Source organism: Tiliqua scincoides, chromosome 8 (genome assembly GCF_035046505.1).
Source record: "Tiliqua scincoides isolate rTilSci1 chromosome 8, rTilSci1.hap2, whole genome shotgun sequence".
Lineage (NCBI taxonomy): Eukaryota > Metazoa > Chordata > Lepidosauria > Squamata > Scincidae > Tiliqua > Tiliqua scincoides.
Window position 1 is genome coordinate 32,072,160 of NC_089828.1, and position 13,101 is coordinate 32,085,260.

The window sequence follows — 13,101 nt, forward strand, 5'->3', positions numbered from 1 at the left end:
GCCATGCTGGTTCAGGCCAGTGTGGATCCATCTTGCCCAGCATCCCACTTCTAAAAGCAGCCAACCAAATGGCTGAAGGACACAAATGCATAAAAATTGCAGACCACCATGGCTTGTCTCCAAGCTCTCCTATTCACAGGTTGACGGTCTCTGCACAAGGAGGTTCCATTCAACTACCACGGCTAATAAGCATGCCATTGACCCATCCTACTCAAACACTAGACTGAAAGCCTTTGGGAAAGATATTATATTATTATTATTATTAGTATTTATATACCGCTTTTCAACTAAAAGTTCACAAAGTGGTTTACAGAGAAAAATCAAATAACTAAATGGCTCCCTGTCCCAAAAGGGCTCACAATCTAAAAAGATGCAAATGAATACCAGCAGACAGCCACTAGAACAGACACTGCTGGGGGGAGGTGGGCCAGTTACTCTCCCCCTGCTAAAAAAAGGAGCACCCACTTGAAAAAAGTGCCTCTTACCCAATTAGCAGGGGTTCTCTCATTCTTTATAAGGTATCAGGTACTCGGACGGCATGAAAATTATTATTATTTGCCTAATCACTTTTAAAAGTCATCTATTCTGCAATACTTGCATCCAGTCATCGGGGTTGCAAAAATGTCCTTTCCCCCAACACTGGTTACACCAGTGTTTCTCAAACTGTTAGGTGGGTCATGAGCCAATTTCAGAAGGGTTCAATTCAATGTGTATTTTATTTTTAATGTATTAGACTTGATGCTACCATGGTATATGTGACTGCCTTTGGAGAAATTACAGATCTCTTAACAAGCTACTATGTGTATACTTTTAACAATGATAGTCAATGGGTCTTACCCCTGGGTAAGTGTGGATAGTATTGTAGGGGAAGTTTGGAGAATTTTTATTGAGTGTTGAGTGTTGAGTGTTTTGAGTGTTGGGAGAGTTAGAACAGACAAGAGAAAATATTTCTTTACTCAGCGTGTGGTTGGTCTGTGGAACTCCTTGCCACAGGATATGGTGATGGCGTCTAGCCTGGATGCCTTTAAAAGTGGATTGGACAAGTTTCTGGAGGAAAAATCCATTACAGGGTACAAGCCATGATGTGTATGTGCAACCTCCTGATTTTAGAAATGGGTTATGTCAGAATGCCAGATGCAAGGGAGGGCACCAGGATGAGGTCTCTTGTTATCTGGTTTATTCCCTGGGGCATTTGGTGGGCCGCTGTGAGATACAGGAAGCTGGACTAGATGGGCCTATGGCCTGATCCAGTGGGGCTGTTCTTATGTTCTTATGTTTATGTTCTTATTAAACAGATCAGCAACTGTTTGGGCGGGTTAGGAGGATCATTTGTAATTTTAAATAAAGTTTTAAACTTATACTTAATTAAATGATTTGACTTGATTTTGTCATATGGGGTGTGTTAAAAATGATCCTGCTTGATGATGTCCCTTCGGGCCATGACATCACTTGACATCACCCAAAAGATTGTCATTCTAAAATGTGGGTCCTGGTGCTAAAAAGTTTGAGAAATGCTGGGCTAGACACATTTCTGGGTTTGGGAAGAAAGTAAAAAAATCAACAGCATCCCAACCTCCCTGCCTCTTCAGATGAATTCTAGCAAAACAGGGCACTGCAGAAGGAGTGAGGTTACTATTATTTTTTTCCCCCGTATCTGAAATCCCAAATCCATTCTTGAGGGATAGCCAAAGAGGTTCATTCTCATCAGCCTTTTCCTGGAGTGTTTCAAAAAGCCAAACCCTGGGAAGAATAATGTGGAAACAACAGCTGAAAATAAGAACATCAAGCCCAGCCAAGGACCAAAATAAAACAGGCAGCAGGAAACCGCTGAGCCAGCGTGGCCGTCACCGCAAGAATAGGTAGTCAGGAAGGGGTTCCCACCTCTAGGAATGAATACAAGGGACCGTATGGAATAGGGCAGAAAGTTCCTGTGTCTTTAACACTGACATCTGGGATGGGCAGCCAAGCAGCTTTTACTGCCCCAGCAGGGCAGGGGTATGAAATGGGGCATCTGTCAGAATTCCTTACGCAATGCCAAAATGGGCAGTTCTCAGACTGTGTGCCAGAAAACACTAGAGAAACTGCGCCTACCATGTTCCGCACAATGCACTGAAGAGCCCGGACAATGCAGTCACATCCCTAGATTGTTCAGTCATTCCTGATGCAGAGGGGCTGCAGGGTTGGCCACCCTGGGAGGAGGCTGCCTGTTGCATCTCTAAATCAGGAGCAGTCTAACGGAGACTCACGCAGAGTACAGTCATCCTTAGTATGATATATTTGCAGGGAGTACCAGAATACCAGACACACTTCCATGGGAATAAGCCCCTGAGCTCAGCAGGACTTACCCACAAGTCAGCATGCATAGAATTGGAACATAGAAGTCAAAAATGGTTTGCTCCTGGAGACTTTCTGTCTACTCTTCAACGCCCTTTTAGATGACCGCAGCCTTGATCTCTTGCTGTCTCTGAAGCCTGGAGCTTCATGTCCAAAACGTATCTGTGATATTCCCTTGTCCCTATACACCGCTGTGCTATATAGTATAGTATCCCCCCTCATCCATGAAGCTTCCTAAGGTGACCTTGGGTCAGTCATTTTCTCTCAGTCTCACCTACCTCACAGGGTTGTTGTGAGGACTAAAGGAGGGAAGCAGCTGTGTACACCACCCTGAGCTCTTTGGAGGAAGGGCAGTATAAAAATGTGATAAATAAATAAATAGTATAGTATAGTAAAGTATAGTATAATTTGATCACCCCATTGATATTGCTGATGAAGGGTAGTATATAAAATGCGTGAAATACACAAACAAAAGATTAACCTAGTGTGATTTTTCAAGGAATTCTTGTTCTTTTAAGGAATTCATCATTTTAAGTTGCTAAAGGACACTCTTTTGGGGGGAGGGTGTCAACACTAGTTTGGCAAACTGACTTCCTTTGTTTTTAAATCTTAAAATGTGTAATAGCACCACATTAAGTTGATGTGTTCAGAAGTGAGACAGTCAACAGCACATTTGCATATTGACTTTAAATCTATTTTGAGATTATAGGAGGATTGTCTTCATACATTTTGTATATTTGCAGTGTATATATAGTTGTTTCATACCCCCCCTCCTCCACTTCTATATATATGCTATTTTTTGCCACGTACACAGAATTGAACTGGCACATCTAGAGCGTGGCTAATTTCTGGAGTGACAAAGAGCGAAAGTCTCAGTTTATTTTGGGGTGTACTAGTTCCCCCTTTTGTGTTTTCATATAGCCCTACTCTACACAGAGGACAGGGGAAACTGTTTCAGCACAACTGGAAAAATTCCACCAAGGCCTGGACAAGAACGAACAAACCAAAAATCTAAATCACTCATGGTAGCTAAATGGAACTTCCATACACAGAGGCAATCTACCAGAGCAGCCTTTATGCCCTGCCCTGCCCTGCCCTGCCCTACCCGTGACCTTCCTGGAGACATATGACAATCCACTGTTAGAGACAGGATGCTGGATTAGAAAGGACCTCTAGTCTAACCCAACAGGGCACATTTCTTGTTCTTATAAAGGCTGAATGATTGAACGTCAGATCTATTGATGACTATAAATTGTGATGTGCATTGAACCTCCATGTACAGAGGCAGTCTACCTTGTCATCCCCTTAATGTTTCTCCTGCAGCCAGTATTCAAAGGTAGACTGCCTCTGTACATGGAGGTTCAATGCACATCACAATTTACCTGTTACAAGGGATCATAAGGTGTTTTCCTATCTTCCTGAATGGACACATCCTTAGAGCATTCTATCAGCATACTTCGCCATAGCAGCTAAATGGAACCTCCATTTATAGAGAGAGTCTATCACCGATTGTCAGTTACTAGAGACAAACAGGGGAGGGCTGTCGTCCTCCTGCTGTGCTTGTGGGCTTCCCAGAAGCATCTGGCAGCCTCTGTCAGAAAGAAGACGCTAGACTACACAGGCCTTTAGTGGCAATTCATTTCATATATGGGATTCACTGCTGCAAGATGCAATGATGGCCACTCACTTACGAGGACAGGGCAAATCCATAGAAGCTACTAGGATACTTCTGGGTACAATTCAAAGTGTTGGTTATTACCTTGAAAAACTTACATGGCTTGGGAACCCAACTATCTCAAGAACCGCCTCTCCCTACCCATGCCTATACTGTAATATCTTTGGGGGGGGGAGGTCTCCTGGGGGTTCCATTTTCCTCAGAAGCACAGTTTGTGATAACCTGTGACAGGGCTTTCTCACTGTGAAACATGGCAGGATACCTTGTTGTCAGCCTTCCACCACAACTGAAGACTTGCTTTTTTCAGCAGGCTTTGGCTGCCCTGTTATAAACGTCATCATATGTGCATTAGTCCCACTCTTTGCTTTGAGTTTTAATTGCTGCTGACAATGTGTAACATACTCTGATATGTTACTGTGTCATTCTTATATTTTATACTTTGGAAGCCACCCCAGATCCTAGGAGAAAAGCTGGACAGACCTTTTATAAATAAATAAGTAAATAAATAAATAAATAAGCAAGCAAGCAAGCAGCAAGCAAGCAAGCAAGTCTTTCCACGGCTATTCATCACAATAGCTGAACTGAGCCTCCATGTTCAGAGGCAGTCTATTTCTATCCTTACTGGACTCTGGGGACAAACTATAGCTACCACCTTCACGCCTTGCCTGAGAGTGCCCAGATGCAAGGGTGAGGCCGGGGGTTCAAATGTGAATGTGGCTTGATAGACCAGGCCCAAAATCATACCGACACACATGCGAGAAGCACTTAGTTCAGCCAGCCCAGGTTCCAAAAAGGCAAACCACAAAATTTGTTAAATTAATTCTCTTTGCGGCTGAAACACCACGTCTAAAGTTAGCAGCTCTGGGAAACTTTCCACCACTGAAAGCGTCAGTCTCTTGAGGGTGAGGCCTTGCCGGAAATTAATTTCAGGTGGGTAGCAGGGAAGCCAGCAGAGAATTCGCTTATAACTCTCTCCATGGGGAAGATGCAGGTATGAAGTCTTTCTTCAAGTGTGAGCAGACAGAACGGGGAACGAAAGACTCTGAAAGGTTGCCGGAAAATGGCCATTCTACCGTCCTGAGTGGAAGTTCCTTCACGACTGCAGCAGCAGGGTAGCCCTCAAGATGTGGGGCTGGCTGCTGGCTTAAATGGCTTCAAAAGACGGGTAGAGACGGAAGGGTCAACTGAGAGCTGAATGGAGCCTCTTTGTTCAGAGGTCATCTACCTTAGAACACCAGGTGCTGGGGAACAGCAGTAGGAGGGAGCCACTGACTTCATTTTTTATACCCTGCTTGTAAGTTTTCTGGAGGCAACTGATTGGCCACTGTTGGCCAGATGGTGCTGGACATGATGTGTCTTTCTTCTAACCCAGGGGTGCCCAAACCCCGGCCCTGGGGCCACTTGCGGCCCTCAAGGCCTCTCAATGCAGCCCTCAGGGAGCCCCCAGTATCCAATGAGCCTCTGGCCCTCCGGAGATTTGTTGGAGCCCACACTGGCCAGACGCAACTGAGGGCAACTGTTTGACCTCTCGCGTGAGCTGTGGCATGAGGGCTCCCTCCACTGCTTGCTGTTTCACGTCTGTGATGTAGTTGCAGCAGCAAAGGAAAGGTCAGTCTTGCTTTGTGCAAGGCCTTTTATAGGCCTTGAGCTATTGTAAGACCTGCATTCCTTCATATAAGTTCATCTTTAATGTATTCATTTAGGTAAACTTATGTCAATTTATTCAAATTTTAAATGTAAATTAATTCTCCCCCCCCCCCCCGGCCCTTGACACAGTGTCAGAGAGATGATGTGGCCCATCTGCCAAAAACTTTGGACACCCCTGTTCTAACCCAGCAGAACTATTCTAGGATAGTTCTGCTGGGATGACTAAAATGGAACCTCCAGGTACAGGGGGAGCCTACCTCCAAATATCAGTTGTGGGAGGAAAAAAGGCAGGAGAGGGTCATTGGCTTAACACCCCTCTTGGGAGCTTTCTGGAGGCATCAGGTTGGAAACAGAATGCTGGACAAATTAGTCTTTTAGTCTGATCCAGCAGAGCTAATCCACACATTTTAGATGGGCCTGTAAGCACCTATCTGCCATGATAACTAAATGGAACCTCCATAGACAGAAGCACTCTATCTCAAAATACCAAATGCTAGGGACAGAGCCTTCAAGCCTTGCTTGGAAGTGTCTGGCTGCCCACAAACGCAATCAGGGTACAGTTGGCCTTCGGTATCTGTGGACCCCTAGTTCCGGGACCCTCTGCAGATACAGGTTTCTGAGGATAATTGGATCCATGGGGCCCAAAAATCCTGAAGTGCCTGTCAGAAGGCTCCCAGAGGCTTTATGAAGCCCAGGAAGGCATCATTTGGCCTCCTCGCACCTCAAAACATGTCTCGGACATGACTGGAAGGCATTTCCGGTCACATTTGGAAGGTCACGTAAGGCTGTGACGGGACATCCACTCAAATTGAGTGCTGGGAGAGTTAGAACAGACAAAAGAAAATATTTCTTTACTCAGCGTGTGGTTGGTCTGTGGAACTCCTTGCCACAGGATGTGGTGATGGCGACTGGCCTGGACGCCTTTAAAAGGGGATTGGACAAGTTTCTGGAGGAAAAATCCATTACGGGTTACAAGCCATGATGTGTATGCGCAACCTCCTGATTTTAGAAATGGGTTATGTCAGAATGCCAGATGCAAGGGAGGGCACCAGGATGCAGGTGTCTTGTTATCTGGTGTGCTCTTTGGGGCATTTGGTGGGCCACTGTGAGATACAGGAAGCTGGACTAGATGGGCCTTGGGCCCGATCCAGTGGGGATGTTCTTATGTTCTTATGCTGTCCAGTGTGGGTCACCAACTGCATTGGGTCAGATCCGTAGGTGCTGAACCTATGCATAAGGAGAGCCTACCTTACTGTACTAGATGGATCTTTGATCTCATTCAGCAGGAATGTTTTTATGAGTGATACTCAATGACCCCAAGATCTCTTTCTTAGTTAGCTACTGCCATTTCAGATCCTGAACTACAGTATATGTTGGGGTGGCCAAACTTGCTTAACCATAAGAGCCACATGTGATCAACCTCAGGCACTTGAGAGCCGCAATATTTAAGAAGCATTTAAATTCTTAAATATATTTATTTGGGGTCACCTGACATTGGTTGATGAACGCACGATGCCGCGAAGAATGGAATAAATGTTGGAGCCCGCGCGGAGGAAGCCAATGCTGACATCGCGAGGAACGGGTCGTTTAAGTATCTAAGTAAGGAAGTATTTATTCACCAGGAACATTAAACATGTTTTAACCCAGTGGACTCTCAGTTTATACCCGGGAATTATAAAGCTTGAAAATTTCTTATTTACCTTTTCATTGTGATGCAAAAAGGAGCTCAGTCAACATATTTCCGTGGACTGCACATTATATGTCAAAGAGCTGCATGTAGCTCGTGAGCCATGGTTTGACCACCCCGGTAGATGTGGTTTGGATTTGTTATTTCTCCAATATCCATCACTTTAGGCTTATTTACAAGGAAACACATTTATTGAATTACGGTGCTTATCAATCATAATTCTAATTATTATTTACTTATTTCGATAGTGCCATTGGTGAGTTAAGGTTTTACAAAAAGAGGAAGACAGGCCCCTATCCTGCAGGATTTACCATCAAAAGGTCACAGTCATTGGACATTTCATTGCCTGTTCACCTGTTTTATTTTAGATAAACTCCTCATGGGATAGGGACCGGACTTCTTGTTTGTTACTCTCTTTAGTGCCAGGCGCACCACCAGAAAGAAGGCGGATAAGGAAAAAGAACAATCATATTTAACTCCTTTGCTTACTCTCTAGGAGGCCATGCCATTCCTGGGTGCTGATGCTTCTCTTTACTATTTCATTGTCTGTTTCCAACTATATTTGTCTTGAGAAGATTTTGTTTTGAAAAGACAGGATAAGAACACATTGAAAGAATGATTGAAGAAATGAATTCAGTGCCCCTCCTACCAAACACACCACATACCGAAAATCTGCCACAAGGACAAGTAGGCAGCCCAGCAGGAATAAAACTCTGGAGATCATGCACAAGCATGGTGGATCATTATTTAAAGTGGCCCCCATAGTCCCCAGATTTTCTCTTTTTCTAAAAGAAGGAGGGATTGGATTACGGAAAGAAGATTTGAGATTAACAATCAAAAGTGTCTCCTCTAGGGAAAGCCCAAGAAGATGAGAAGATTTGGGGAAAGAATTAGTATGTTTTAATTTCCACACATCCCCCCCCCCCAGCACCAGAGGGTTGCATCATCTTTTCGATTTTCCCCCCTTGTGTCCTTGAAGGAGATTTGGAGATATGGTGTTGTTGGGTAGATCCAGGAAACTATTATGTAGTTCTCCTTAGGTGCAGTTTACGAAAAGGATATCGCCAAGCAGGAGAAGTTATGGCAAAAGGCAAGCCAAAACATCCTTGGATGATTACGGCATCTTCCCTATGAGGAAAGGAGAATGCGTTGAGGGCTTTATAGCTTTGAAAAATGCTGACAAAGAAGAGGGGGCATTACAGAAGTTTATAAAATGAAGGATGATGTGCAGAGAGTTGATAGAGGTATAGTTTTGGTCTGGGCCAGCAGGGCTATTACCGTGACTGTTAGGAATGGAGACTCTGTTCAGAGGCAGTGTAACTCCAAATACTAATTGCTGGAAGCATCAATGGGGGAAGGACTGTTGTGGCATCCTGGAAACTTCCCATTGGTTGCTGTTGGAAAAGTTCTTAGACTAGAAGTCAGAACCTTTATTGGCATAAGTGCTTAGATTAGAATATATGAACCCTTGGTCTGATCTAGAAGGGGTCTTCTTATAGTCTCTCATTTTCACGTTTATGTTATACTAGCTAATTAGGGTCACTTGATTATGTTGACTGTCAGTAGGCTTATCACAGATAAAAGGAAGCACTCCCCAATATCTAATACCATGCACCTTCAATCAACAGATGTTGGGGACAAATTACAAGGGAGGGCTGTTGCTTTTGTGCCCTGCTTGTGGGTTCTCTGGAGGTACCTGGAGGGAACAAGGAAGATGCTAATCAAATGGACCCACTTTAGTTTGATTCAGAAGAGGATATATAAATAGAACCTCCATGTACAGAAGCAATCTACCTCGGAATCCCAACTGGTAATCAGGAATAGGAACACTGGGGGTAGGCAAGAGTGGGAGAAGGTTGTTCTCTGCGTGCTCTTCTTGCAGGCTTCCCAGGCACATCTGGATGGCCACTGCAGAATAAGATCAGATGGGCTTCTCAGGGGATTTTTTTTTTTTTGTACATTTGTGATTGGTAATGTAGAGATAGTGAAAAAGATACAAAGGAACTGAAAGTTGTGGTAAAGGATGCACGTGCAGCGTCCCTAACAAAATTTGAGATTTAAAAAATAATCAGAATGACGGAGGATTCCAAACACATCAGTGCAACTTTAAAAACAACAGCCAATCATTCAGTGCTCCAGCATACAGACAGAGATTTGGTTGAAGATAATTTCAGAAGATTCTGTACAAAAAAGGCAGTTTGAAGGAACAACAGGTGGAGAGAGACGAGGCAAGGAAGAGGCACGAGACAGGAGAAGAGGCCCCATCCTTTGAGTCAGTCCACTTTGTCCTACTGAAAGATTGATGCATGTCCAAAACCAGGAACTGCAGTTGCTGTGTTCTAAGGGCACACTATGTTTTATCTGCTCTGGTCCAAGTGCTTTGCCTGTGCTCCACCTGACCTGTTGTGCAGTTGTGCGCCACCAGTTGTGATCGCTACTCACAACTAAACTGTCCCCTCCTTCTGAGATCTGCCAGATGGGCTCTGCCAGGACCGACCGACTTTAAGCCACTTGGACCAATTTTTCCCAGTTGGGACCAACACCCCACGCTAGGGTAATCTACTCTAGTCAAATACACAAATGCTATACAACATAGCAATTGTAATGTTATGCCATGCTCTAGTTCCAAAATCCCATTTCCAGGACCATAGAGATATAAGGTACATAATGAATTTTACTTATATCTCTAAGATCCTAGAGCCCGTGACTGTGAATCTGGGGCCTGCAGAAATTTTTCCAGTTTGGCCCTGCAGCTCCTTAGGCAAGCCCTGGTCCCTGCTCAGAGATCCATCTTTTGGTGAGGCAATTTAGAAACCATAAGGAGCATGGCCTTGTCAGCAGTGGCCCCAACAATGTGCAACATCCTCCTTTAGTTGGCAAACAGCCCCATCATCACTGCTTTTGGGAAACGGACAATAACTCAACAGTCTTCTTTTTGGCAGTAGAGGCTGCCTTCTGATATATTAAGAGTGGCAGTGTCAGAAAAAAACAACATTGAAGAGGTGAACTCAGACATGGGGAGCTCTATCCCATACGCTAGATTTCTAAAAGAGAAATAGCGGCATATTTCACATTAACACTCCTATCCTAAATACAAGTAAATCCTCCTGATTTTGTTTTTATATTGTTAACTGCATGATCAATTTATTTTGAAAAGTGGATGATAAATATTGTAAAGGAAAGAAAAGTCATTCCCAGAGATGGTCAGATCAAAATCAGGTTGGTGACAACAAACTGTAAGCTTTACAAGTACTGTATGCACTCACAGGACCAGCAGCTTAAACGGCTTTAAACAAGGAGAGGGTAATCCTTCATAAACAAAGAATTTTGAATAAGCAAAGAAGAAGAGAGGTATATCAACGGCTGTCAGACATAATAGCTAAATGGAACCTCCAGGTTCAGAGGCAGTCTATCTCTGAACACCAAGTGATCTGGACATAATGACAAGACCAGCACCTTCACGCTCTTTGTGGGCTTCTCAGAATCATCAGGCTGTCCGTTGCTGGAGGCAGAGTGCTGGACTTGCCAGACCTCATTTCTGATCCAGCAGGGCTTGAGTTCTTACAGGGCCAAGTTCAGGTTTTAGGGGGCCTTGCCTTCCACAGGCCACCTCACCTGTGTGAGTCCCAAAAGAGTCATTGCATCACCAACACACAAAGGCTATAAACATGCAGGTGGTCTTCGGGATCTGGAGTGGGCACTGAAAGCCCTGGGCTCTCAGCAGCTGCCCAACAATACTGTCTCCTGATGCCAGCCCTGTGTTCTTATATGTATTTGTGGCAGGTGAATCTATCAATTGATCAAAATAGGAAAACAGAACCCGGAGCGTTCCCTCCCCTCAAATGGAACTGATGCCAGCAGCGGAAGCAGATCAAAAGATGGAACTGTCAGGCCTGAAAGACTGTCAGAGAACGTTCCCGCCTGCTTCCTCGCAAACACTCTCTTGGGCCCCTATGGTTACAAATGGGTCCCATCACCTGTTTTTAGCATCAAGACTCAGCACTAAAAGATGCAGAGTTAGGACAGATGAAAGTACCTCTGGGCATGTGCAGAGACCACTTCCCTCAGCACTACTGCAGAGAGTCTCCAAAGGAGCAAGAGCTTTCCGACTAGAAAGCGGTGGTTTCACATGGGTTTCTAAGGCACTGGCATCTCTTTCCAGAAATTAATTTCTTAGAATTTGCAAAGAAATCAGAAGGCAAGTTCTGGACACAGAACTTTTCATTACCAGGATTCAAAATCCATCTGTTCTCTCATTTCCCCTCCCTTCCCCATATCCCCCCCACCTCAACACCACATCTCAAACTTAACCTTTGGGATCAATACCAGTGGCTATTGAACAGTATGGAGATCATTTGCATTTCAAATACCCCAAAACCACAAGCCTAAACCACATCAAGAATCACATTCAGAATCACAGAATGACCACTCAAGGGGATTCATAGCAGGCAGGCCAAATGTCTTGGAAACAGAACCAGATAATGGCCAGAGAAGAAGTGCAGACAGTGAACATTTTCTTTTATTGACCTTTGTATATATATACTGAATTAAATTTGTAAGTTTGTAAATTTATATATAACTTTGTATATGTAATCATACCAATAAACATGCTTCTTTTATGGGGGCGGCTTCTCGGACAGCCCCCCCCCTGCAGCCTGGCACCCGGGGCCGGGGGCCTCCCCAGCCAATCTCTTCATGTGCCACTGATCTGAACAGGTCAGCAACCTCTCAGCTTTCTGGGTTCAAAGCCACTTGATTGGGAAGTCACAGACCAAAATCACTCAGATCCAAACCCCTCCATGTTCTCTAGATTCCTTGTTTTTAACCCTGAATCCAAACTTTTCACATCACAACCCTTCCCAACTATCAGACTCCCAGATTTGAATCTTAAAGCCCCCCAGTGTCTTTCAAAGTGGGTATGATACAAGTCCAATAAATTATTATTAATTATTATCAGCATTATTATTAGCATGTTATACTCAGCAACACAAACTAGCACAGATTCCAGTAGCTGATCTTGCGGGTGGATGTCAGATAGGCAACTGAATGGCTTAATTAATCATCATCATCTAACAATTAGGATTTTTCTAACTCTTCAAAAGTGCTTCACCTATGTTATTATTATTTATTTTATTTTATTTTTCACATTTTTATACTGCCCTTCCTCCAAAGAGCTCAGGGCAGTGTACACAGCTGCTCCCCTCCTTTTTTCCTCACAACAACCCTGTGAGGTAGGTAATTCCCACAACGATGTAGTAAATAGGCCCGTATCATTACTTCCATTATTTGGGGGTGGAGTGGGATTGAGCCGGCATAGACTGCCACATAGTGAGTTTATAGCATAAGCAACATTTGAACCCAGGACTTCCCACTCACTAGCGCAGTCTCAGTCTGCCATAACACTACTCCAGCCTGTTTTTTCAAGAATAGGACATATGGTTGGAGCCCTTTTGGGACAGGGAGCCATTTAGTTATTTGATTTTTCTCTGTAAACCGCTTTGTGAACTTTTAGTTGAAAAGCAGTACATAAATACTGTTGTTAATAATAATAATAATAATAATAATAATAATAATAATAATAATAATAATAATAATAATAATAATGGTGTTGTGCTGGCATATCTCATGAGAAAGTCCAGATTTCAATCACTGCAGGCTGCCTGAAGAAAACAGTGCCGCACCTCTGAGCATGTACAGAGTGCTTTCCCCACTTCCCACTGAGTAGCCCAGCCAGCCCTTACAAAAATTTAAGGAGCAG